Source organism: Epargyreus clarus, unplaced genomic scaffold, assembly GCF_041222505.1.
Source record: "Epargyreus clarus isolate Ecla_fem2 unplaced genomic scaffold, WU_Ecla_fem_2.2 ptg000021l, whole genome shotgun sequence".
Taxonomy (NCBI): Eukaryota; Metazoa; Arthropoda; class Insecta; order Lepidoptera; family Hesperiidae; genus Epargyreus; species Epargyreus clarus.
This window is the reverse complement of record NW_027332228.1, coordinates 2,798,756-2,826,324: the sequence shown is the minus strand read 5'-3', so window position 1 is coordinate 2,826,324 and position 27,569 is coordinate 2,798,756. Positions and strand designations below refer to the sequence as shown.

The window sequence follows — 27,569 nt, the reverse complement described above, 5'->3', positions numbered from 1 at the left end:
AGCTCTGCGAAATAGCTCAGCGGCGCTGGCTATTCCGGTCCACTCTCGGATGTTACGTAACCACGACTTCTTTCTCCTGCCAACTTTCCGTCTTCCAGCGACCTTTCCCATCATTATGAGTTGGAGGAGATTGTATCGTGGATGTCGAAGAACGTGGCCCAAATAGGAGACTTTCCTTTGTTTTACTGTGAGCATAAGTGCGCGCTTCTGGCCAACTCGCTCTAGAATTTTGACGTTGGTCACCTTCTGAGTCCAGCTTATAGACAGCAAGCGTCTGTATGTCCACATTTCAAAAGCCTCTATTCGCTTACGGAGGTCTTCTTTTATGGTCCAGGCCTCACATCCGTACAATATAATGGGCCAGATGTAGCAATGAAGCAAACGAGTTCGTAGCTTGATATTGATGCTACGACTACATATATGGTTACCTCATATTATAATCAGTCAGGTCGTTTGGGCTCCCTTACAAAATTATCCTCCCCAGGGTAAAAAGTAAGGAAGCATTATATCTAAATAAGACACATGTTGAATATAAACGCCATAAAAGCGGTGGGTAAATAAAGTTCCCGTAAACGACGATTGGGGGGAACGAACTGTACTTAATCTGGGATAATATCTAATCGTGTAATAGAATAGAAACAACTTTCTCTTGATGTTATGGTTTTGTATTGAGTACTTTTCCGACTGGTAGGTAAGCAGAACATTGGCAGAACTTCATTAATAAGTTTACGTACTGACAAAAGCATAGCTATTTTCATCTAAGGGTGTTTTACTTATATACCTGAGTTTAATATTTTCCTTTATTATTTCACGACTCGCCGGATTACTTTTGATTATCAAAAGAGGTAGTCTACATCATGATAATAAACATTTCTTAAAAAAAATACAGATTTAAAAGGTGGTAGAACCCTTTGTGGTTCGACTCCGGCGGCACCACCGCCACACCTATTTCTACCTAATAACAGCAGTGTTAGGCGCTGCTGTGTTCCGGTTTGAAGGGTTTGGTAAGGGAGACAGACTTTTCAGAGGCGTTCCAGCTTAGTCCTCAGGGGTAGCGGCGCATCTGTGGCTTACCTCAGGTAGGAATATCTAATCCTATCTGGGGTTGATTACAGATGTCCATGGGCGGCAGTAGCCACTTACCATTAGGTGGACAGCATGCTAGTCTGCTACTCCTTTATTTTAAAAACGAAAGATTTCTAAGAAATTATTGAATAAATAATTATTGTAGTTTGAGGAAATAAGGACACTGTCATACTTTAGACAAATCTAACGATACTTCCTGTGATAATAGCGTCGAGCCATTTGGGCGTACCAAGGAATGAGACGCTCAAAAAACATTACCCTCTGCTGTCGAATAAAAAAAGCAATGAATGTCGAACCAAAGACTACGGATATTTAATGAAAAACACTTGAAATAAATTCTTAAAATATTATTCCACCAAAAACAAATTAATTTAATATAATTTATGAACAAATAAAGTGACTGTTATATGTGAGATATTTTAATTAATCCTAATTATACCGTACGTTTTGGTTAGATAAATAACGCACCAATTATATTAAATCCGAAGCTGAGCTTAATAAGCAGAGCTCAAGATGAAATCTTAGACCTAAAATTTGGTATAATTAAAGCAGTGACCTTGCATACCATGAGGCTTAATTATAGAGCATCAGGGGTGTATTAGGGGTAAATCACACTGTTACCCTGTGTCAAGTTTCAGTTTAATGAAGACTCGCGTGATATCGTACTTATCTACTAGCAGAGGTTCTCGGGTTCGATTCCAAGCTGAATAATTTAGATACGAATTGAATTTTTATTGAACGACCCGGGTGCATTTTACTGCGGTACATTACTATTATCTCATAGATAACTGCCAATAGAATAATTGTAACATTTAAAATATCAAGCACCCCACGCTTTTTACTCTCAATTGAATTATTATTTCACTTAAACTTAAATTTTGTTATAATTGTATTTTGAGGCGATACTATAATATTAAATTCTTTGTCATTAAAATTATTTAATAGTTTTTATTTCGATTAGCATATAAAGTGTGTTTTTTTAGTTTTTTAAACTATTATTTATTTGCCCACCAAGGATTGAATAATAACTATGACTAATATGAATAAATTCACAAATATTAATCCGGTAATTAAAATAAATTAAAATTGAATTAAAATTAAATAATAATAAAAATCACGTCTAAATCACACAATTATATTTTTAATTATATGAATCAATCAAATTAAATCTTTTCATGAATAAAATTTGTCTCATACGCGTTGAATACACTAAAATCTCTTGTGTACGATTATATTGTTTGCAAGCAATTCTGACCCGAGTGCAGCGAGCTCGTTACAAGAAGTGAGTCAAGTGTAATGTTACTGGAGAAGTGAGTCAAGTTCAATTGTGACCGGTAACGTGTGACGTCGGAAACGGGACAAGGGAATACTTGTCAGTCGAGTATTACTACCCCTTGCCTTTAGTTAGATGTTACGGGACTTTCTTAGAGAATTTGGGCGTACAATTTTTATGAAAAATCGAGTGTGTTATAATATATTTCTTATTGAAAGCAGTAAAGTGGTAGAACCCTTTGTGGTTCGACTCCGGCGGCACCACCGCCACACTTATTTTTGCCTAATAACAGCAGTGTTAGGCGCCGCTGTGTTCCGTTTTAATGGGTGTGGTAAGGGCGACGTACTTTTCCGAGGCGGTCCAGCTTAGTCCTCAGGGGTAGCGATGCATCTGTGGCCGACCTCAGGTAGGAATATCTAATCCTATCTGGGGTTGATTACAGATGTCCATAGGCGGTTGTAGCCACTTACCATCAGGTGGACTGCATGCTCGTCTGCTACTCCTATATTATAAAAAAAAAACGCAGTGGATTTGATTCCCCAATTAAGAGGTTTGAAGATCGACGTGTACTTTAATATTAACTTCTTTGTCATTGTAAACTCGGTAAAGAAATACATATATACATGTACATAAGGTCAGCATCCGCCACATATTATTTATGTCAATCAGCAGCGTAGATTTGATGTGTTCCAGTTTAGAGTGTGGCACGATAGATATATTCATTTGAAATAAAATTGTGAGAAAATTTCCCAAAAGCAATTTAATATTTCTTGTTTGTGTCCATTTTCATCTTGACGTCAAACCCGCACAATCAAACCGCTTAACCCAAATTACTTTATTACTATAAAATAAATAATAACCCAAAAATATTTCAAATAAAAGCGAAAGTTCTGGCATTTCGTTAACAAAATACATCAAAAGGCGTGAGTACACACCAATTTAACGGCTTTCATCCGTTCTGTGAAAGACAACGCGAATGAAGGTTAAAAATATTTTGCCGAGGGCCCACTTAACCCGCATAGAACCGGCAACCATTCGTAAGATAAAAATATTACATTAATTACATTTTTATGAATAACTATTTAATAAGTTGGTGAAATCTACAAATTTGTCGTTTATTTTTTATGTAAGCGGGTATTCAGTACCCTTACCATGAGTTTTCAAAACATCCTATAATTTTACGTTACGTTTACTCAATCCATTATTCTGTTCCATTTGCTTCAGTAGACTGAGTAAACTTTTGTCTGCCTCACATGTGCGCAAAAAACAGAGACGAAACATAAAGCGCCATTTTGTCAATTTAGACATTTTATGTTACGTTACTGACATTATAGTTCTGATACAATCCGCTAAGGGCGCTGATTGGAATTTGTAGGTATAGGCAAATACGTAAACAAATGCCAAAGCAGTCATATTTGTCAAAAGGTAAAAACTCATGGCTACAAAAGGGCTTGACAACATAACGATACAACGTTACGTAATTTTAGAGTGACTTAAAGAGCTTTTCACTTGACTAACGTTTATTAATTATATATCAAACTAAGTTTGTTTCTATACCGAACTGACTTCTGAACTAGGTGAGCCAGCACTTCACGAGTTTTAAGACTTTCCTTTGTACATTATATATTAAATACCGTGAACTGGTTATAATTACGAAGGGATGATACAGCTATTTAATTATTTTATGGTGGTAGATTTTTATTTTATGTGTTTAAGATGGTATGTAGGTTTGGAAATGGGTTAAAGAATAGCAAATGTGTATACAGTTTTACTGACTGATTGCCACCCATAAATATTTGCAATAAATTCCTGAGAAGAGTAAGATTCCGTCTGAAGTCAATCAGCTTTACTTACGTCTTTCGCGTCTCCTCGTGTACCATATTAAGCCGATTAATAAATTGTGACTGTAGAATACCTCGTATACCTAGATATCTCTACACCGTATCTCATTACATTGAACACTGTAGCACTACCATGAGTTCACAAAAGTATTACTCGCTAGCGACTGCGTAAAATAAATGTATGAAAAATTGTACAGCGCCTCTGGTGGTTACTCGTAGAACTAAATTCCCTAGTGGGCTCACACTCGTAACGTAAAAAACCTATCGAAATCAAATCGCTAGCGAATGTCATTATGATCTATTGCCATACAAATTCGGTCCCATGAGTCATTAATTTGACAGACGTTGTCAAGAAATACCGTAACGATAGTAGTTATGTTATTCACTGCACTTTATAGCAAAATGACAATAGTTTTCTATTTACAATTTCTATAGTGGCGTTTCTATGCCAACTCATGGTAGTGCTACTGTTGTTAAATACACAAACCGCTACAGTGTCAACAAAATCTTACTATCGCGGAGTTATACGGGGCGTAAAAAAATGCCTCTTTTTAATTTTTCGTTTCCAAATGTGTTAATACATAAACTCTCAATGGGTCATAATAATATTTTGTTAAGATAACAATGATAAGCTTTTTGACGTTAAGAAAGTTGTTATTAAGGTTTTATGTAATGATATACGTAATACCCATATTAGTAATACTGAAGTAGTTTTAAGCCTGCAACATTAATCAAAGATCGAATATCGAATTTTATACAAATCACTGTTTTATTATATAAGATTGAGCTTCGTTTTCATACATAAATACTTCAGAAGTCAATTTTCGGGGTGATTAATATTTTGAAATGTTTCCAAAATTACAATTTCAAAACTGGAATTCAATATTCAATTTTAAAGTAAAGTATTGAAATAAAAATTAAACTAAGAGTTATGTAAAATATTTTTATATGAAAAATGACATTCAAATTTTATCTCGTAACCCCTCCTACGAACTAGCGATTGGCGCGAATACCCGTAGCATCTTCTTTTTATAATATTAAAATGTCTATATATAAAGCCAAGCGGTTTTTTTTTTAGAGACGCTTTCTACACTGAGCCCCACACTTAAATTTCCGATGTCGCTGGTGTCATGAACACATAAATACGAGTACACAAACATCCACACTCAGGACAGAAATCTAAATCCATCTTTCAGGTATCTGTCTGACCGGGGATTGACCCCGGTACTCTGCGCATCAGACCGATATGATGACCGCTCCGCTACGTGAGTTGGGGCAGGGCAGCTATAAAAATGTAGCTGTATAAATCTTAGCTTTATATACGACACAACCCTTAAACGCCTCAAGGAAACAATAGAGTTGAGATCATTGATAAGACACACGGACGCCGTTATCAAATATCTTTAATATTAGTTATTGAGTGTACGAGTTATCGGAGCTATCGTATTGTTACCATTGCGTGGGTTTAAGTTCTAACTTACGATAATAGTACGATTACGATTTATACATATAAATACCGTTATATATTATCAATATGAGAGTATTACTGTTGTAGGCTGTGGGCAAATAAAACTATTTACTTTTAAGCAACTGAGTTACAAGTTTGTTAGGTATTTAGTGAGCGACCCCGGGAAGGACGGCGGTATGTGTGGTCGCATACCGTCGTACGCACCAGACCAGACCATACCCGGTGCCGTGTACCCGGTCCGGTACTTAACGAAACTGTCCGAAAGTCCTCGGGGGTAACAGCGCATCTGTGGCCAATTTGAGGTAGGAATCTATCCTTACCTAGGATTGATAATAAATATCCATGGGCTTTAGTAATCACTTACGATGAGGTAGACTGCATGTTCGCTTGCTACTCCAGTGGCATAAAAATATATGGAATAAAATAAAATGTGAATCTACAAAAATACCTATAATATGAAACGTATCTTCCAGATCAATCGTACGTCGTAAATCGTTAACCCTCATGTCGTATCAACGTCGTGGGTAACGAAGGTACCCGTGTGATAGGATCTGAAGTGGGGTGAGCAATTGTTTCAGATATTCCGGAGCTGATTTCAATGTGTTGTTTTATTGCGGAGATAACGTGTCATTGTTGATAAATTATTGATATGTTTATATATCTGAGGGCTTTGGGTGATATCCAAAGGGTGTTGTGATGAGCGAAACATATTTGTGTAAGAATAAAATCATTCAAGTATTACATAAGCACTGGAAGTGGAAGATATTTGATTTGTTTATTTTTGATACCTTGGGGTCGACAGTCCTGGATGGTGATGTCGTCAGCAATATTTAATTTATTACCGTTGATTTTTTGCAAAAATATGTAACCCTTAGAAATTAATTATCACTTGCTAAAACGGTGAAGGAGCACATCATGAGGAAACCTGCATACCTGAGAGATTTATAAAAAAATCTCAAAGGTATGTGAAATGAGAGGAACCGCGTGCCCAGCAGTGGGACAGTAATGGGTTAATGATAATGATGATGATGATTTAACCGTCTACTGGCGACTATCGCTCAAGCAACTAGCCCTATAGGCTCATTATTAATAATTAATCTCTCTAAAGTTTTCCTACTAAACATTGAAAAATGAATGTATGGAATGAAAAAATGGTTCAATCTCGATCTTTTGTTAGCAAATCAATTATAAATCATAGGTACTCGTCTATTTTATAAGTATAATAAATTACATTTCCCTACAGAACTCCCATAACACTCGAATTAATATAAGAAGCAAAATATATCAATAATACCGACACAAACTTTGTACTTCCTCCCCGTAATCTTATTAAACATCTTTGAGAACTGGAGCGGAAGAAAAAAATAATTAATGATACATATTTTCATGTAATCACAACAACTTTTCAAAGTACAGAATTTTGAACGTGTATTTACTCTTATGTAATATCCTAGCTTCCGCGTGCGACTTCGTTCGGTTGGTTTTTAAGTTGAAAAATAATTGAATAGATAGTAGGTGGTAGATCAGGCAGCATCACCGTCACACCAATTCTACCTGGCGCAGTGATAAAACGCTGCTATGTTCCGATTTTAAGAGGGAAGGAGAAGGGAAACATATTCAAAGCGGCCTGATTTAGTCATCAGATAGCAACGCATCTGGTGCCAACCTACCTCAGGTAGGATCCTCATTTTATCGGGGGTTGATTATAGATTATATCAATGGTCAGCAGCAACCAACATCAACTGAACTGCGTGATCGTTTGCCACATTTATATTATAAAAGAATATATAACACAGATTTATATTATTATCATAAAAAAAATATAGCTCAGCTTTCTTCTTATAAAACTGCCGTTAAAAATATAGAAGACTCTAACTTCCGTTCCAACTTCTTTCCTATAACTACAACATTATTGTAAATTAGAACATGATCCCTACTCATATCACTTAACATCCGGCTCGTTCCTTACAATTGATATCTTAACCTAACCAAACCACATTGACCCATAAACCAACAGCACCTTGGCTTGACGCCACAGCCTCAGAATCTTGCGTAACGGGACCATGGCTTGGCAACTTGGCTGTGGTTACCTCGAATCAGAGCAGACATATGTGAACATAAATACGATGTGCATTTGGCAGCAAAAATAGGTAAAAGTTATGACCATGTAAATTCAGGCGATTAATTCTGAAGTACCTCCGTACCTCAGGCTCTAGTGTCGATTTTTTTGTGTACACTAAAATATTTTGGGGGAATATTTTCATTTTCAGTTAAAATTGGAAATGCCATGTCTACCACATTTTAATTTTTGATAAATGGATAGTTTATGATTTAACTATAACAAGATTTTTTTTCCTTTTCACCCTTTAGAGACGAATTTTCAAAACTCCTTTGTTAGTGCTCATGAACGTCTTGAGAAGCGTATGTGAAAAGCTATATGCATCTGAACTCATATTAAATTATGCATTATCTGTAGGTCAGTGAGCGCCAAAGTTCTGTTATAAAATAATATGTAAATAATTTACGAAAAGATTCAACAACACAAAATTTTTTAAATTTTGAAAATACTTCAATTGTGTATTCTAAAAATTTAAAATCGTATATATCAATCAATCTTTCTTTTGGAACAAGCCTGTGACATGATAATATTACATGTTATCTGTATTTATGAAAATTATTCAATCAAAGAAGAATAATCAATTTCACCGTTTCTAAGAATACATTCTTCTTCTTCACAAGTTAAACGTTATACTCGTAATTTAATACATCATGGTTCGTAAAAAACAAAAACAGATATTTATTGTATATATTTAAGTTTCATGTCCTTATATGTTCATGTGTTTTTTATGTTATGTCTATGTGAAAGTAATTGTATGTATTAAATATTGTATATTACCTATATAGCTATTAACAAATGCACAAGATAATACGTATTAAACAATAGAAGTAAAAAAGCGGATTGATTTTTTTTACGAAAAATGTTCCATTTCCGTGATCAATACAGCAAAAGTGATCTCAGGGTGATCTTTTAAAAAAGTAATCTACACAAGTGTTGCTTTATGAAATTTATCCCGCGCCAAATGTTGCCGCTACAATAACCATTGCTTACTTAGGGCAGGTGACAAGATGTGATTAATCGCGAAACCGAAAATGTTTACCACCCCTGGGATCGAAAATAAATCCATCAATCTTGTTTTATAAATTTTCTCCGTTTTGTTCTACTCAATTGGCGTTGCTGCGTACAAGTTTGCTTTGGTTCGACCCATTACTGTCCCACTGCTGGGCACGGGTGTCCTCTCAAAATGAGAAGGATTAGACCATAGTCCACCGCGCCGACCAAGTGCGTACTGGTAGATAACTTTTTTAAACTTTAAAGTATGCAGGTTTCCTTACGATGTTTTTCTTTACCGTTAATTAATTTCAAAAAGTCGTCAAATTCTATTTAAACCTAAATTTAAAGGTATATTAAACGTATCTCGATAGTCAAATCGCATTATATAAGAGACTTGAGTTTCACTTTATTATAGCTAAAGATCTCCCAAAGTGTAAGAAATGTAAATGGAAATTAGGAGATCAAAGTTAAAAAATACAATATATAACCAACCTCATTCATTCAGAATCCGATTCTCGAGAGCCATTGTGGGCTTTGACGTTCAGCGGATACTGTGACAATGGCAATGTACAATTGCAGCCAACTGATTGGAGCCAATTGGTTGGAGCCAATTTTGAACACCAATTCGAGGTCTAAAAGGTAAAACGATTTCAATATGATTTGAGGTTATCATACCTGATTTGACTTTATCACTGAAATTTTCATTTTGGAGTTTTTGTGTTTATGTCCATTTCTTAAGTAAAAAATAACAAATAATTTTTAGCATAATAAAAAAATAATAAACAATCATTTTATTTTATTTAATAAAAATACAATGGTTGTCCATAATAATTAGTTCATTAATTGATCAATCATTTTCTTCTTATGTTACTGTTTAAAGGCACGGAGTGCTCTGGGTGGGGGGGAAGTCAGCGGATACTGTGACAATGGCAATGTACAATTGCAGCCAACTGATTGGGGCCAATTGGTTGGAGCCAATTTTGAACACCAATTCGAGGGGCAGTCCAAAAGGTAAAACGTTTTCAACACGATTTCAGGTTATAATACCTAATTTGACTTTACTGATATTTTCGTTTTGGAGTATTCTTGTGTGTTTGTCTGTACGACATAGCTATTTTACTCGAAGACTATTGTTACTACACATGTTTCTTGGATGATAGGTCTGTACACTTCCAAGATTGCAGATAGCAAAAGTATCATCAAAGGGAGCCTGTACCATCCAGTCAATGATCCCGAAAAACAGAATAATATATGTAGTCGTATACCGTCGTAGACACAAGACATGAGTTTTAGTGCTGTAAAAAGCTTACATAACCCCCAGTTTCTCTCCCCAAGCATGGAAAGTTCTATTATACCCGCTTTAAAAATCACAATATATGCGCAACTTATAAAAAAATGTGGTGGAAAAATTGAAGCAAAAAAACGAAAGGAGCACATATTATATATTTATATATGACATAAGCAGAAATATCAACGGATTAATGTCACCAGTGCAACAACTAATTCCTTAAAAAACAAAAAATCAGACGAAATAGATGTAATTTTGCCAAGGAAACACGTGCTTCATACTGTACCCTTACTAACAAATGCAGAAACAGTCATTTTTGTAAAAACGTAAAAACTCATACTAAGGGTACTGAAACCAACCCGAGCTCACACTGGTCGCGTGGACGCGTGTTCAAACTTTTAAACAAAACAAGTAATTGTGTTTACTTTTTATACACCTTCGATTTCCCGCCCCAAGAGTTAAATAATGGCTTAAACGCAATTTAAAAGCGACGCTCTCGTCATTTACATAATCCATTCGTATTTATTTTCGGCAATAATTCTCTCCGGCGCCGTTTTTTATGTTAAAACATCACTTACACAAGGCATTGTTTATTTAAAATGTTTCACAATCTGCGACATTACTAAATTTAAGGCACTTGTCTCACTCACAGTTGCACTGAAGCGATTAAATTGAAATAAGTCGTTACTCATTCAATCGAAACAAGATTAAGCTCTTAGTATTACAATACGGAATGTTTAATTTTTTTACGACGTTTTTTATAAGGGTATATATATAAGGGTACATATTTATTTTTTTTCTAAATGAAGACGAGCAAGAATTAATTGTTATGTACCTACTTATGTATATAATAATTCTTATACATAAGTAGGTACATAAAAAAATCAAGCTACCAAAAAAATGGTTATAACCCCCTCGCGTACATTAACCATGCTGTATAGAGAAGTGGAACTGTTTGTTTCTCAGCACCATAATTATAAAAATAAATATAATACAATATTATTAATACTTTCACAAGTTTCGTTACACCAACCTGATAGTCAGTAGCTACTGCTGCCACTGATCATCTAGCCGCTATAACAACAAATACCAAAAATAAAAAAGTTGAATGTGAGACAAACAAGACATCAGCTTCCAGATGTTACCATTAATGCCACCTGTGTTCACATAATATAATAAAATGTCAGCGCACACACTATGCATCACACATCGGTAGTTTACAGAACTTGCAATAGATGGCGTTACTTGTTACTTTTATATCGAACACGGTGATTTCGTACGACTAAATATGGTAAGAAAGAATAAAATAAATACCACAAAAAAAATGGAAAATTTAGTAGTTCGGAAGCCATGTGCCAGTTAGACTCGTATAGTCCGCGTAAAACTGCTAGTCCGCTCTGAATATAGAAATGAATCGCCTCGTCATAGCAAATTGTATGACTACACCTGCTCGCTAAAACTTCTGAGCGGACTAGCAGTGTGGCGCGGACTATACTTGGCCAATTATTATCATTTACTCGCTGGTGATGAAACAAATTTTTACCTTACAGTTGACAAAATATTTATGGCCATCCGTTTATTATCGCGAATAAAGATTTTAACTCCGGGATAAAGTATCGAATGAATATTTAATTTGATAATCAAGGTTTTATCTCGAGGACAAATGAAGAGTGACTCGAAATTAAATTACAAAATTATTTTATACCTTTAAATAAATAGGTGAAGAGTATTTTACAATCAGTTCCGTATTTATTTTTAGGGTTCCGTATCGAAAAATAAAAGGTACGGAACCCTGTGTGGTACGGAATTCACGTTTGCTTGTTCGACTCGCACTTGGACAATTCGCATTTGTCACCACGCATTTGTTGACAGATTTTTTTCGCTTGGTGGCATTTGACGAGATTTAATATTAAAAATAATAAAATAACAAAAAGTACAAAAATAACAGACCATGATTATAAGCTATTACTAAAATAATGTCAAGAACAACCCTCATAGGTTTTCAGACATTTAAATAGTAATTTTAAAATTTCTGAAATATTTCTCAGAAAGGACTTATTTAATTTTCGCTTCAGTCGAAAGAATCAAGTTGGTGTCTTGATAAGGAAATTTAAGATGGAACCTTTTTATATAAGTAACGTAATTTGATGGATGTACTTGGTGTTATAAAGTAGGTATTGCACTCAATTTAAAGAAGGATTGAATGATTGTAATTATTTAGACGTTTGGTGAATACCATCTGACACCTTATAAATGAGTGGAACATCGAAGTCCTCAAAAGTGGCAACATATGTGTGATCGCCTTCAGTCAAGCATGGAGGCTGTGACCACTTATCATCATGTGGACTGCGTGCTCGTTAACTACTACAATTTCATAAAAGAAAAGGTACGACGACCCTTATGGCTCGGTTACTACCGATTAGATAGAAGAAGGTTCTAGATTCCACCACTGATCCCCACCATCACTGATGATGAATTCAGATATGGCCGAGATGTATCTCTAACGCCCGTTATTATTCAATCTATCCAAAATTGTGAGTAAAATCGAAATTTGTCAATTTTTGCGTCCTAGAAACACAATCCGTCATCTACCTACCCGATAGCAGCAAATGCGTTGTTACCTGAAGACTAATTAGCCCTAGCATAAGCCGTATCACACATTTCAAACGAGACCACAGCAGCACTCAACAGCGAACACAGCTATTAGTAGGCAAAACAGGTGTGACGGTGGTACCTACAGTCGAATTACGAACACCTTTTAGATGTGCAAATTAATATGCTATTATGCATTATAGACAATAATTAAATAACATTCGGTTCTCATTACCGTCTGCCCTCATTACTCAAAGTGCAGTGCGACGTTACCTCTCAAATTGGATTTATTGCATGCAATGGATATATTCAGTTTGACGGCTTTCGACAGGTTTAAGCTTAAACCCTATGTTTGTTATTTAGTCGCAATTTACATCTAATGGACTGTTTTTGTTATATTTGGTCAATGTATTATGAAGTGGAAATAAATTATAAAATACTTCAAAATTAAATTCTGATTGTTGTAATAAGTAAACATTAAATTGAAAAAAGAAACAAAATGTATAATAAATGAATGAAGTACAAATTAAAAAAAAAAACAGTTGAAAATGTAATTTAAAATGTTCAAAATAAAATAAATAAAGTAAAAGACAAATACGAAATGAAATAAACATTAAATAAATAACAGTTAAAGAATAAAATCACAAGTCCAATAGAAGACAAGTAAAATCCAAATAATTGATTCTGATCGGGTTTTAGAACATTGGAATTTAAATTTATTTAGAATTCGAAATTCGAACTCATTTCACACGCTTGATTACAATTACAAAAAGAGGTGTTCTATGATTTTTTTCTTGTATAAGCAAAATACCATGCAGTTCATCTGATGGTAAATGGTCACGGTCTCCTATGGCCATCTGTAACCAAGACCAACTCCATACTGAACACTGGACAGGGTGTAGTGACAGCCTGCCTGCGACAGGCAGGTTCGAGTAAGAGGCGTGTTACTTTGATGATGTCTATATTGTTACTGTCCTAATACTAAGCTTAACCTAACTTTATATAAATAGGAGTCTTACGCACACTACAAGGGATATTACCCGAAGCCGCAACACTTGCAACTGCTGAGGGTTACCACCGTCGTCACTAAGTATCTAACCACTAAGTATCTTTTACTTACAAATTATAGAAATTTTATTTCATGGTGATCTGAAATATAATTGAGAATTACAATGTAGTATCCTTCTTCCCACTCGTCGGCATCGCGATTGTTTAGCCTTTAAAAACAAAAAAAAGTTTAAAGACCACTGACACTGCGTATGACAGTGACAGCTCCGGATTCCTCACTTCTTTTTCGCGCTTCCAAGGCATCGTGATACTATTTTTTCAAAGTTTTGTTAAACGTGTATAGTGAAGCAAAGCTAGTGAAAAAATGAAGAAAATGGAAACTAGGAATGAAGAATCACGTCTGCGTAGTTGTAGTCGCAGTAGCAGGAATTTACGAAGCAATTCTTCGGATTGGATCACCGGTTCAGAGGTTATGTACAAATTACTTACCAGGTATGTAAGAAAATAATGCATTATTCACCTTTTACAGTATGTGTGCACGACTATAAAAATGCCTAAATAACTAACATATTCTCAGAAAGAAACTATATTGTTCGAAAAACTTTCTCGTATTTACAACTTCAAAACTATTCATGCACGCCAATCTCGCTGTTGCACATTACAGACACCAAACGGTGCTCATATTCGCCATTAACCATAAGATGCTTGCATTTTTATGCATATAATTTAGCAATTAATGGTCCAAATATAAAATGCACCCGAGCCATTGAGTACGAGATACTCGTTGCGTCGCTTTGTCGACACTAAATGTTTCCCATGTTCACCATTAAGCACGAGATGCTGGCCCTAACATTTATATGTGGCAAATGTTTAAATATAGAAAGAGTCACAACCGTCGAGTACGAGATACTCCTAGTGTTACTTTGTTGACACTAAACGGTTCACTCATTCGCCATTGAGTACGAGATACTCGCGCTAACATTTCTATGTGGCAAGTGGTCGAATATACAAAGCATCAGAACCGTCGAGTACGAGATACTCCAAGTGTTACTTTGTTGACACTAAACATTTCACTCATTCGCCATTGAGTACGAGATACCTGCGCTAATACTTATATGTGGCAAATGGCTTGAATGCTTCCATCACTAGCTATTGCACTAACAATACACAGTATAAAGCATGAATGATTTATAAGCACCAAGCTAGAGCTGCTACAACACAAGGTTATGCCAACCCTGTTATACCAACTCTGACAAAATAATTTTCAGAACCAGCTATAATTTCAGGAATCATTCATGGAGTTATTGCAAATAGCAAAACATATTTGTAACTTTATGACAAAACAGTGTCCTAACAGAAATGGAAAATATTATGTCAACATACTGGGACAACAAGTGAATACAATAATATCATCAGAGTTCTCTAAAATTGGGAGGTATGTGTGAAGCAACTGGATGAATAACATATTCCAATGAGAACTGAGGAAATCAACCTGGTACATTTTGATGCTCTTCTCAGAATAACACTTTAACTAGTGCTACCTATAAAGGTCATAATAGGTAATTCATGCTCCAGCACAATACACACGATAAAAATATGTGCAATACATGGTGGAGAACAGAAAATAGGAATCATCACATTGCTGGTGCGCTAACCCATAACAAATATAACCCCGTGCATATAAGAATCTTATCAGGATTCACCGCACAGCATGATGCTCATGAGCTCATGTAACGGAATCATACTGAAGACATTGAAACTCACTTAGCTGCATTACAAATGATAGAAGACTAACTATCTTATCAGAAAACAATGTCTAAAATAGACATTTGTGACATAAATGTTTTATGCAGCACCCCGTTGCCAATTTAAAATTGGTTGAGATTGGTCGTTCCACACAAATCAATTGTGTTATATGATATTAAAATTTAATATATGGCGTCAAGATAAAAATCTTACAACATTGATGACAAAATTATCTTTGTATACTAGTTAATCCAATGCTCGATCTCAAATGGTAATAGATGTGCTCTTCACATTATCACATACACACTGGTGTATATACATGACAACTGTTTCATGTTAACCTGAAATAGAACAGAAGGCATGCTCTCTCAAAAGAACCACCTCAGGAGGACAATGATTAAGCAAACAAGACTCCGGCTTATTGATACTGACACATATCTGTCCAATATATTTTTAGTCACATGAAGAAAGAATACTATAAGTATCTCATATATTGGAACCAGCGTCTGAAGTCCTAGCTTTGATAGTAGCATTCTGTGTTAATACCTCAACACAATTGAGCAGAGTTCATTGATTTCTTATGGATACTCTATAGTTCCTACTCAATTTCAGCTGTTTTTTAAGCAAATAACAGGTACCTATACATGGCTCAAAGTAAACAATATTACATGGGTTATATTGTAGTACCTCTTACTCACATATATACAAATTATGTATAATAAAATTTAATCAGTTACCAGCTATATAAAGCTGTTTGATTTGATATCTTGTGGGCTAGGTATATGAATATCCTAACATCCAGATTAGGTGTATTTCAAGATATTGCGGATTTCAGGAAATACTCGTATTATTAAGGTATAACTCTAAGGAGATTTGTATCAAGGAGTACAATCAGAACTATAATGCACCACTTAACTACTGGTACAGAGTACCTACTTAAAGTCATTGAGCTTACATAACATATATAACTCTATTATATATAGATGTAACTTGAATTGAAGTTTTTAAATTATCTATTTAATACACTGGTTTACAGTGATAATTAATCAATCCAGAAGTCTGGAGTTGTCTTTGGACACAAATACCTTTATGATTTATTCTAAGGCCAGGTACTATAACAATACCTGCAATACTATAACAATACAAATGTGCTAAATAATAAATGTCCATACTTGTAAATAATTCAAAAACCTTGTTTAGTATTACTTATTTATATGGCATATGTGACATAAATGCAAATATGTGAATGTCAAGAGTGAACTTTATGTACAAATGTGAGAATTTATACAAAATTAACATCTTGGATTTCGTTACACTTATGTTTCAGTGACTCAATAGGAATAAATACAGTAATAATTAAAGGTTTGGAAGTTCAGTCCACAAACATATGGGTAATTATTAAATATCTGCACATATTTTTCACTTTTACATGTACAGTAAAACTGCTCAAAATATGAGGCTGATCATCATGAAAAAATTGACTAAAGATTATTGGTGCCTATGTAATGCTCTACAACAGAAGCCTGGTACTCCCAACATTACAAAAAGCAATCAAATATATTTATATACTACTTATATTGTTTCTTAAACATTTCCTTTAGCAATACCAGGCTTATATAGAAACATGCATCATACATTTATACACCAGTCATCAGGTCAAAAAATAACACAGCAGTCCATTAATCCTGGAATAAAGACAAGCATAATATGAGAATTGCTATTGCACTTAAGTCTTCATAATGTCTATGTTAGTTACACTAAAACTGAAATTGTTCTCATTTCATAATGAAGCTTAGGCTAAGGGTAAATAATGTCCACCATGGTAATATGTGACACATTAATGATATAAAAGTAATAACAATATTATTATATCATGTGAATGGCCAGCCATTAATATGATATCTTCTTTGGGTCTTTTATGCCTAGTGTGTATAGATGCTCTTATAAAACATAAAACAAAGAAAGTAAGCTGCATGTCCAATCAATTTTCAAATGTAAATCTAGCATCCCTAGAATTAATAGGAATTCCTTATTCCTTATAGGAGTATCTGTCTATTGAAATGTATTATTTATAATGATTGTTAATAAGTGTAATTGGTGCATAACCGTTCTCCTTAACATTAAACAATAAATTAATAAATAAATTAGGGGTATGTGTGAGGAACGTTACTATATAGGACACACATGGCAGACATCTGGCCTGGAACAAAGAAAACTATATTATATATACAAATTATTATTATAATTATTATATATAGAAGATTTATCTACTTTCCTTTTCTTAAAGAATTAAGATGGAGAAAAATGTGGGTAATAACTTTATAATTTATCACTGTCAGAGCTGTAACTAGAACCAGTTGTGTTAGTAATCATTACAGGCTAAGTAAGCCAGAACGCCATGGAAGTTATAAAATATTTGACTTATTAAAACTGAATTAATCCTGGAAATGCTCAGCATAAATACTTATGAGTCAAGATAAGCTTTTCCGGTCTAGTCATGAATGGGGTTTGAAATAATCATATACATAAATACTGCTATGAAAACTGATATCAACTTTTACATACACATAACTGATAGTTACACACATTTTTACGGAAAGATGTTAGATGGAAAGTCAGATTGGATTTCAAAAGGAAACACATCATAAGCTTTCCAACCAACCATATAGATATGTAACTTTACAGAGGGCATGCATAAGCATGGTACAGCAAAAAGTATAAGTAACTTTTGCAAATCTGATATATACCTACAAAAACAGGAAGTCATATAAAACTAAAATGTTTCATTTATCTAAGAATGATCATGTCCCTCCTGAACATGCACACTAATATAAAGAAACAAAGTAGGTATAACATCCAATATTATACCGGGTATACCTACAACATAAAATATAAATTTATCTCACATGGGGCATATATCATCCCAAGATCAAATCAAATACCCAATCATAATTTGTCAATAAATAATGGTATTAATTCCTTAATATTCAACATGAGATGGCTTCCTATTTTAATAATATTGGAATACATACAATGTACCTACTGGTACATTTAAGTATAGTATTATATAAAAGTACATTATTATATAATGCACATCACATATGAAACATATTTATACATATATTGCTATATAGCAAAGGAAATAGTATTATTTGTGTCAATAAAATTGACCAAGTATTTCATTCTACACATAATTATGACATACTATGGAGGGTAGAAAACATATTTTCGACCTTGTATGTATTTATTTTTTGTAAGGTGCAAAAGCTTGAATTGGATAATTATTAATACTGACTAAATCACAATATTACGATTATTATTATTATTATTGGCCAATTTTAGTAATAATATATTTAGAGAAAAATATTGCATTATTATTGCACTGAATATTATCTCATCTAATTCAGAGGGAATCTCACTTAGTACTATGTGTTTCAGAACATTTCATCCATATTATACAGTAAGAGTAAATATTCAGTTAGCAATCCTAATAATTATGTATATTTTATAATTATACCTAATTAAGAGAAAAAATTCTTATTAATATGATATTTTCATATTGTATTTTTATATATATTTTATTATTGAGAATAAATCTCACTAAGCACTATGGATTTCACAACATCTCATCCATATGATGCAGAACAAATAAATATTCAGCAATGTAATTAAATCCATATAATAATATATATGTATGGTAATAAATCTTTAATTTAATTACATGTCCCATTGTTGCAGTTGTCTCTAAACATCTACATTGTAATTCTCAATTATATTTCAGATCACCATGAAATAAAATTGAAAATTAGACGAGCTTACCTGTAAGCGAAGTCTGATTATAATTTTATGAATGGTGATCTGAAATATAATTACCCACCCTCCCAAAATCAAAACCCATACTGCAACAATAAGAACAAAAGAGTCTCCTAGATATAGACAGCATGCATATTATCAAGGAGACTAAGTTGGAAATGATAGACTCTAAATTAAGTGAGGAATCCGGAGCTGTCACTGTCATACGCAGTGTCAGTGGTCTTTAAACTTTTTTTTGTTTTTAAAGGCTAAACAATCGCGATGCCGACGAGTGGGAAGAAGGATACTACATTGTAATTCTCAATTATATTTCAGATCACCATTCATAAAATTATAATCAGACTTCGCTTACAGGTAAGCTCGTCTAATTTTCAATTATTTTAAATCCAACTGTACCACAGAAGTAGAGATACAAGAACCAGAGCATCTCATTAAGGAGCCGGATTAAGAAACTCCAATAGCAAGATTTTGAAATCCGCAAGTTCCAGTAACGGACTTGGGCCGGGATGTTTAAGTATTTTACTTTTGTTTACTCAAACGGATTCAAATCCGCCTGCGAGTACAACTGAACAAAGCTAAATAGTTCGACTTCGTACTACGAATGCTACCTTGATATTTTATTGTGACCGATGTTTTTTCATGGTGTTGTGTAACCTTATAAGTCAAAATCCAAGCTCATTTTTTTTATAATATAGGAGTAGTAGACGAGCATGCAGTCCACCTGATGGTAAGTGGCTACTGCCGCCCATGGACATCTCATCCCAGATAGGAATAGATATTCCTACCTGGGGTCGGCCAAAGATGCGCCACCACCCCCGAGGACCATGCTGGATAGCCTCGGAAAAGTATGTCTCCCTTACCACACCCTTCAACACTTAACACAGCAGCGCCTAACACTGCTGTTATAGGGCAGAAATAGGTGTGGCGGTGGTGCCGCCGTAGTCGAACCACAAAAGGTTCTACCACCTTAAATACCAATAGCTTTTAATAATTAAATAAATTATATTAAAAAATATGTAAGACTTTCTCGGAAAAATATGTAGGAAACCCGCAAATCATTGTCATGTTTATAATAAACGTATCTACGAAGTATTCCGGTAATCAGCTTAACATTAATATCTGCCTACAGACATCTGTAGCCGATTTCATTAGATGGAATCATATAATATGCTTTTATATATTTTTTATTATATAAGTGTAGCAGACAAGCAGTCTACCTGATGATAAGTGGCTACTGCTACTGCTAATGGATATCTCTATTCAACTCCAGATAAGATTAGATTCCTACTTGAGATCGACAGATGCTAGCCCTGAGAACTAAGATGGAATGGCTCGGAAAAGTATGAGAGACATACTTATGTATTTCAATGAAACACTGAAAGTTTTTGAATCCGATATTCAATCAGTTTATCTTATTTAAATGTCAACATTTTGTGAAACTTTCTTTCGTCTGTTTGAACTGTTTTTACCGAGAGACAACTCGATATTTAAATTATTTTTAGATATAGTTTTGTTACATCATAAATTAGAAGTAAAAACATGACCTTATAAATATTAATTAAGCTTATGAGTAATTTAACAAATCATATAAACATATATGTAGCATTGCAGCAATATGTAAATATAGTATCGTTCCTAAGCAACATACATAGAATATTGACGCAATATAAATCTAGAACATGAATTTAAGCCCTGCGTCTGCCAAGTTGCGGAATGCCACGAAAGTATGAAATAAAAGATTTTTTGGAATTGCAATACGAAAGTATAGTACGAAGAAACGCAGGTACAACACAAAATGAATATAGCACATGAATTCTACTCCTGACGTCTGCCAAGTTGTGAAGTTCCACGTACAGTAAAAGGTTTTTATGGAAGACTTATGACAAGAACGAAACTAGCAGATAAAGCAAGGTAGGGTATAAATCGATTTTAAAATAGACTGTGCCCCGCGATTTCATCCGCGTTAAAAAGAAATAACCGCGGGGCACAACTAGTTCTAAAATATAAGTAGCCTAAATTACTCCTTATTATATTAGCTACCTGCCAATAAAAGTCCCGTCAAAATCGGTTCAGCCATATCAGAGATTAGCCGGAACAAACAGACAGACACACAGACAAAAATTGTAAAAAATGTTATTTTGGTGTATGTACCATATGTATATTCATATGCATGTAATTACGGTTATTTCAATATTAAAAACAGACACTCCAATTTTATTTATATGTATAGATGTATAAATAAAGTAAATTGTGTATTTAATGTTGGCTTTAAAATTATAACTTAAATTATGAACCTGCGTCTATTAATCAATAAGTACAATAAACCATTAAAGCTTCTGTATTTATCATTCTTCAAAAGTATACTCAATATATTATTATACCTAAAAATTTCCAAATAAAACTGATCTAGTACGATTTGAATTCGCACATGCAGGTTTCTTCAGGATGTTTTCCTTCACCGTTTAGTAAGTGAAAAATAATTTCTAATACGCACATAATTTTGAAAAATCAGAGGTATGTGCCTAGAATTTGAACCTTTGAACCTCGGACCCCTCGATCGAGAGGCCGAGTTTCTTAACCACTAGGCCAATCCTGCTTATGGCTATCACTGCTTATTGGTTATTTACTTCCGCATCGACTAATAATAATACGGATATAACTTCGTGAAATCACAGGTCGAAATAAGTAAATCGTACCATGGATTCGAAATTTAAACCCTCTGATTGAAAGGCCGACTAAGCATTCACTGTTGCTATTCAAAGATACATCGAAGTTATTTTTACGTACTACTAGCTGACCCGGCAAACGTTGTGTTGCCATATAAATAAAAAAAAAATGTTAAGGGTAAACAACCCTTATCACTTGGGGTATGAAAAATAGATAGTAGCCGATTCTCAGACCTACTAAATATGCATATACAATTTGGTGAAAATCGGTAAAGCCGTTTCGGAGGAGTACGGTAACTAACATTGTGACACGAGAATTTTATATATAAGATATCACTAAACGTTGTAAGAATGTAACTCTTGGACTGTATCCAAAGACCTTCTAATTGTACGATTAGACCGGGATTACACCTAATCGTGTCTCCTCACGAAGTTTACTAGTACCGAACGTTTCTTAGAACTCGTTAGTGATGTTATACGAGTACATCGAATGATTGCGTATCCTAATCTTTATATCTTTATCTTTTGTACACATATAATTGTACTCAAATAATGGTATTGTACAGTCCGTCTATTATTTTAAAATATTCAAATTTCGCGTATTAAAAATTATTACTTTCTTTAACGGTGAAGGAAAACATCGTGAGGAAACCAGCGTACCTGGGAGATTTATAAAAAAATCTCAGAGGTATTTGAGTCTACCAATACGCACTTGGCCAGCGCGGTGGACTATGGCCTAATCCTTTTCATTCTGAGAGGAGACCCGTGCCCAGCAGTAGGACGATAATGGGTTAATGCTGATGATGTGTGGAAGTCCACCAATAAGCACTTGGTCAGCGCGGTGGAATATAGCTTAATTTCTTTCACTCCGAAAGGAAACCAGCAATGAGACAGTAATGAGTTGACCAACAACACTCATTGGCATTGTAAAATGATAGAAGCATTAATATGGTAGAATTAGAATGCAGGAGGATACTCTTATTAGAGAGAAAATCATAAGCGGCAAGTTAATAATTTATAACACGTTAATTAGGTACAATTGGAGGATGTAGCTTTATTAATATACCAAAAAATGGTACGTAAACGAGTTAACGAAAAAGGAAATCAAAAAGTAGGCGAATCGGTGTAGTGTATCAATGTGATCACAACCGTTCCACGTAAGCTAATAAAATTTACCTTAATATTTTTTGTATCGATATTCATAAATTCGTCATTACAAATATAATCACGAATGTTATATCTCTCTGGCTATTTAGCTTATTTGGAGATAACATTTGACATTAACTTTTGACATGTTGATAACAGATTTATTAACAGTGACATATTTTTATACTCATCTATAGTTTCTTGGATTATCTCGAACATATGCTTCCTTATTTCTGATGTTAGGAAATTGCCTAATTAAGCATCTAAATATAAAAGGTGCGATACTATAAATCCATAAATTTGACCCTAAGTTAGGTAACGTATAAAGTGAGGATACTCGTTTGTATTAATAAAACTACCCTACGTATTTAGAACAATACTGTAATAATTGTTAAAGTACGTTCGTAACAAGATCGTAGATTGGTTATTTACTTCTGCATCGAATAAGAAAAGTAATCAATCATAGAAGATAGCCATAAGTCTACATTCTAAGACATCAAAGAAAGTCGGAAAATAAACTAAGTCATTTATAAAACCACCATACAAGCGATGCATAATTCAACGCTATACCGCTCCATTGATAATAGATTTGTTTTGGTTTACTGTGATTTATGTAAATGGAAATGTGGCTATTCCCAAAACAACAGCGGCGAAAGATTCTGCCAACGATTATTTTATTACATTGTAAAAAGGTCCGATATCTGACGGGAGGGTATGCTAAAAATTCGTGTCATCGCGAATCAATTTCGGGGAAAGTTTGCGCAAGTGGTTCGCTTACCTGTGTATACGATCACAACACTCCACAACACTGCACTGATATTTCACTGAACTGTCACCGTTTCGCGGGTTCGCGACGCAGGAGTGAAGGGGCGGCGTACGCTCCGCTCTCCCGACGTTGCCAAACTGGAGCTGTTTCCATCCTAGCGGGAATCGAGACCGCGGCGCGCGCATCTGTCTACGAAAACGGTAATTCAAACACATTTATCAAGCTAATTCTGTAAATTGTACTAAATAATGACGTTAGGGTGCTACTCTCCAGTGTACTCAGTGATGATATCGGCATAGTTTGGGAGTCGATTGCTTCGGATCTCTGATTTATAGCGGGTCCAGTCATGATTCAATTTGAGAGCACTAAAGCCGGCTTGCTAATAACGGACGCTGTAAGACGCTTTATAGTGAGCTTCATCTCCGTTTTTTCTTTTATCAACTTGAAGCTTTAAGAGATAAAGCGTGTAATCTCTCAGCCACAGAGCTCTCGGATGCAATGCGGGCGTTTACGTGTCTATTATTTTTAAAAGAAAATACTTGCTACAAACATATTTAGGTCTTTCAAAGATAACGATTAGGTTTTTTTTATAATATAAGAGTAGCAAACGAGCATGCAGTCCACCTGATGGTAAGTGGCTACTGCCGCCCATGGACATCCGTAATCAACCCCAGATAGGATTAGATATTCCTACCTGAGGTCGGCCACACATGCGCCGCTACCCCTGAGGACTAAGCTGGAACGCCTCGGAAAAGTCTGTCTCCCTTACCACACTCTTCAAACCGGAACACAGCAGCGCCTAACACTGCTGTTATTAGGTAGAAATAGGTGTGGCGGTGGTGCCGCCGGAGTCGAACCACAAAAGGTGTTTAATCCAAATTTTACGGAAAGCCCATGTCCACCGGTCGACCTCTGAATACTGATTAATCAATATTCTATAAGTGTAAAACTTAAAACATTTACCATAGCTTTTAAATTAAAATTTAAGCGGTTAAATCTTTAACCTTTGAACCTAATCTTTGAACCACTGTGCATTTATCTTTTGTATAGTAAATATTTTCTCTTGCAGTAAATTTACGAAAGATCTTTTACACGGTTGATATGGGTAATGTCATCCCATGACATTTACGTTTGTGAAATAATTGTAACGTCGTGACAAGTTCACAAATTAATATTGTTTCTAAGTTATTATAATTCGCTTAAATGAAATATAATAAGATTATTTCTTTATATTATCTTCTTCTGAATTAATTTTGAAGATTAGCTTTCCATATTTATTTACGTAAAATATTTAAAAACTCAAATTTGCAGTTAAAATTTCCTAATTTTGTTAATCTGTTTATAAATAATGGCACAAAAATTAAGGTGTTAAATCCGTTAATCGACATTGTTGTTTGGTTCCACTCTGGAGGCACCACTGTCACACCTATTACATCCAAATAACAGCTGTATTAAGCGATGCTGCGTTCCGTTTTGAAAGGTGTAGTATGGGCTGCATACACGCACATATACCTCAGAATTAAAACAATATATATTTAAATAGATTTGTTTCTTGGTTGGGAATAAAATCCGCAACCCCCCTGCAAATCTAACCAATAATTGACCTCATCACGTTGCTCGCAATAACCACTAACATCTTTCTACAGTTGATAATATAATCTGGCAGCTCAATCTGCTTAATACGAGTAATATGGCTATATTAATGGCGGACTTCATCTGCGATATGTTTTTTCTTTGTTTACCAACTAGAAGCCAGCTCGTTTCGTAGCGGGTGGATAAAGCGGGTAATCTTTTAGCCACAGGGATCTCCACTGAAGGCGATTTCATTTTTATCTTTTAGATAGTAAATATTTTCTACGTTGTAGATATAGAATTAAGATATAATTAAATTTGGGAAAATAAATTTTACAATATCCAAGGTCGTTTGACCATAGCACCGTCACCGAGCCGAGAACGAGATTATTTTGGGGCCGATTTTAATATGTTGTGACGGCGATATATTAAAATCGGCCCGTCATAATCTCGGTGCCGATCTAGCGGTCACGCCGATCTACTCGAAATATCGGCGGCCGGGATGACAGTGCTCGGGTGACGGACGTGCGATGGACAAGCGACTATAGTAAATGTATGTACGCTACTTCGGCGCCTTCATTAATTATCGGTATCGGCTCGGTGACGGTGGCGATGGACAAACAGCGTAACAATTTCTGTTCTCATAGTAACTTAGTAACTTGTTGAGTGCCCTCATAGCCATACTTAACACCCATAAATAAAATTAGAAATCCAACTTCAGTTCTTTTCCTACCTGGTCCGAAATCTAACCAATACCCATCTATGGTTACGTATACACCAATAGAATGAAAATAAAAACATTTGATTCTCGGAGCAACATCGGCGCCCCAAAATAAAAGAAATAGATTAATAATGATGATGAATATTTCGCATATTATACATCGACATTTGATTATTGCTGCCTACTGTCTACTACTGTCAAATTGCGATTTTTGGTAGACAAAACATCGATAGATTGATTATTAACTATGGGGGTAAATAAGAACGCCTCATATAACACAACACACACAAAGTATAACAGACATAAAAATCCTACCGTCAAAATGAAATCTTCCAAATGGAGTTTCAGAAGCACCTTTTGTATTCTGTCTACATGTCATTGCTATTTGTGTTGTAGACTTGCTTTGTTGATGTTATTAATTGATAATTTCGTAATCAATCCATGAATGTCGAAATCGCATAATCTCGGGCGATATTATTGAACTATGAAATAACTTTAAGTTTAACCACGGGAACACATTTTTAAGGTTGCAATTGATGAAAATACCAAATACCGTCATTTTAAATGTATTTTTTTGTCGTAAATAATGTATATGTTTACTTGACAATCTTTTACGAAATTAGAATGATTATAAAACTAAAATCCGACTGCTTTAAATCCTTTAGCCCTTTGAGGTGCGGGGCGTGCCAAGAATGAGACATACATAATTATATATATAAGCATTCGAAAAGCATTACTCCCCATAATCCGGTAGAAATATAAATTAGCTCCATTTAGTAGCTAACAACATCATGCACTGTCTTGTGACTTTATATTCCCCCTAATAAATTAATAATTGAATAAAATGTGTTGTACAAATAAAATGTGTCGAATTTAAAAACCTCTAATGAAGTAAGCCATTTTTTACCATTCCCTCCGTAATAATTTAATTGAGTGACACTTTGTCGGTTTGTATTTGCAACATAAACAAGGCGGGCGGCGTGTTTGCGTTATTAATTGATATTCCGTAATCAATGACGTTTTGTCGGACTCGCTTAACTGCGGTTGTCGGAGAATTTGGTTCCGTTTCGTTTTGTCGGAGATGTGACTGTTCTATAAAACGATTTTATTATTGTACAAATAAATAAGACGATGTTTAAATATGGTAAATTTAAAAACGTCTAATGAAGTAAGCCATTTTCACCATTCCCGTAATAATTTAATTGAGTGACACTTTGTCGGTTTGTATTTGCAACACAAACAAGGTGGGCGGCGTGTTTGCGTTATTAATTGATATTCCGTAATTTGTTTGTTTTTTTTTTTTGGTTTACGAATAAATGAAATTAAATTGTGTATGTGTGTTATGATAACATAAAAAACATCTTTTACTCAAGGCATGTGAAAGTAGAGATGATAGTTATAACTAAATTACAATTATAAGAATGTTTGTTTTTATGGCTACACTTTGAAACAGCGAGACAGATTTTGAGTA

The 27,569-nt window shown here is 34.5% G+C and overlaps 1 protein-coding gene across 1 annotated transcript in view; it reads right to left on the bottom strand.

Moving 5' to 3' along the window:
- Positions 1-23,948, bottom strand: part of LOC140750996 (uncharacterized) — a 342,338-nt gene extending 318,390 nt beyond the window's left edge. Inside the window, exon 1 of the mRNA XM_073084780.1 lies at positions 23,818-23,948. The gene's annotated coding sequence lies outside the window, so the exon portion shown is untranslated. The remainder of the gene's footprint in view (positions 1-23,817) is intronic.
- Between the last annotated feature and the right edge of the window lie 3,621 nt (positions 23,949-27,569).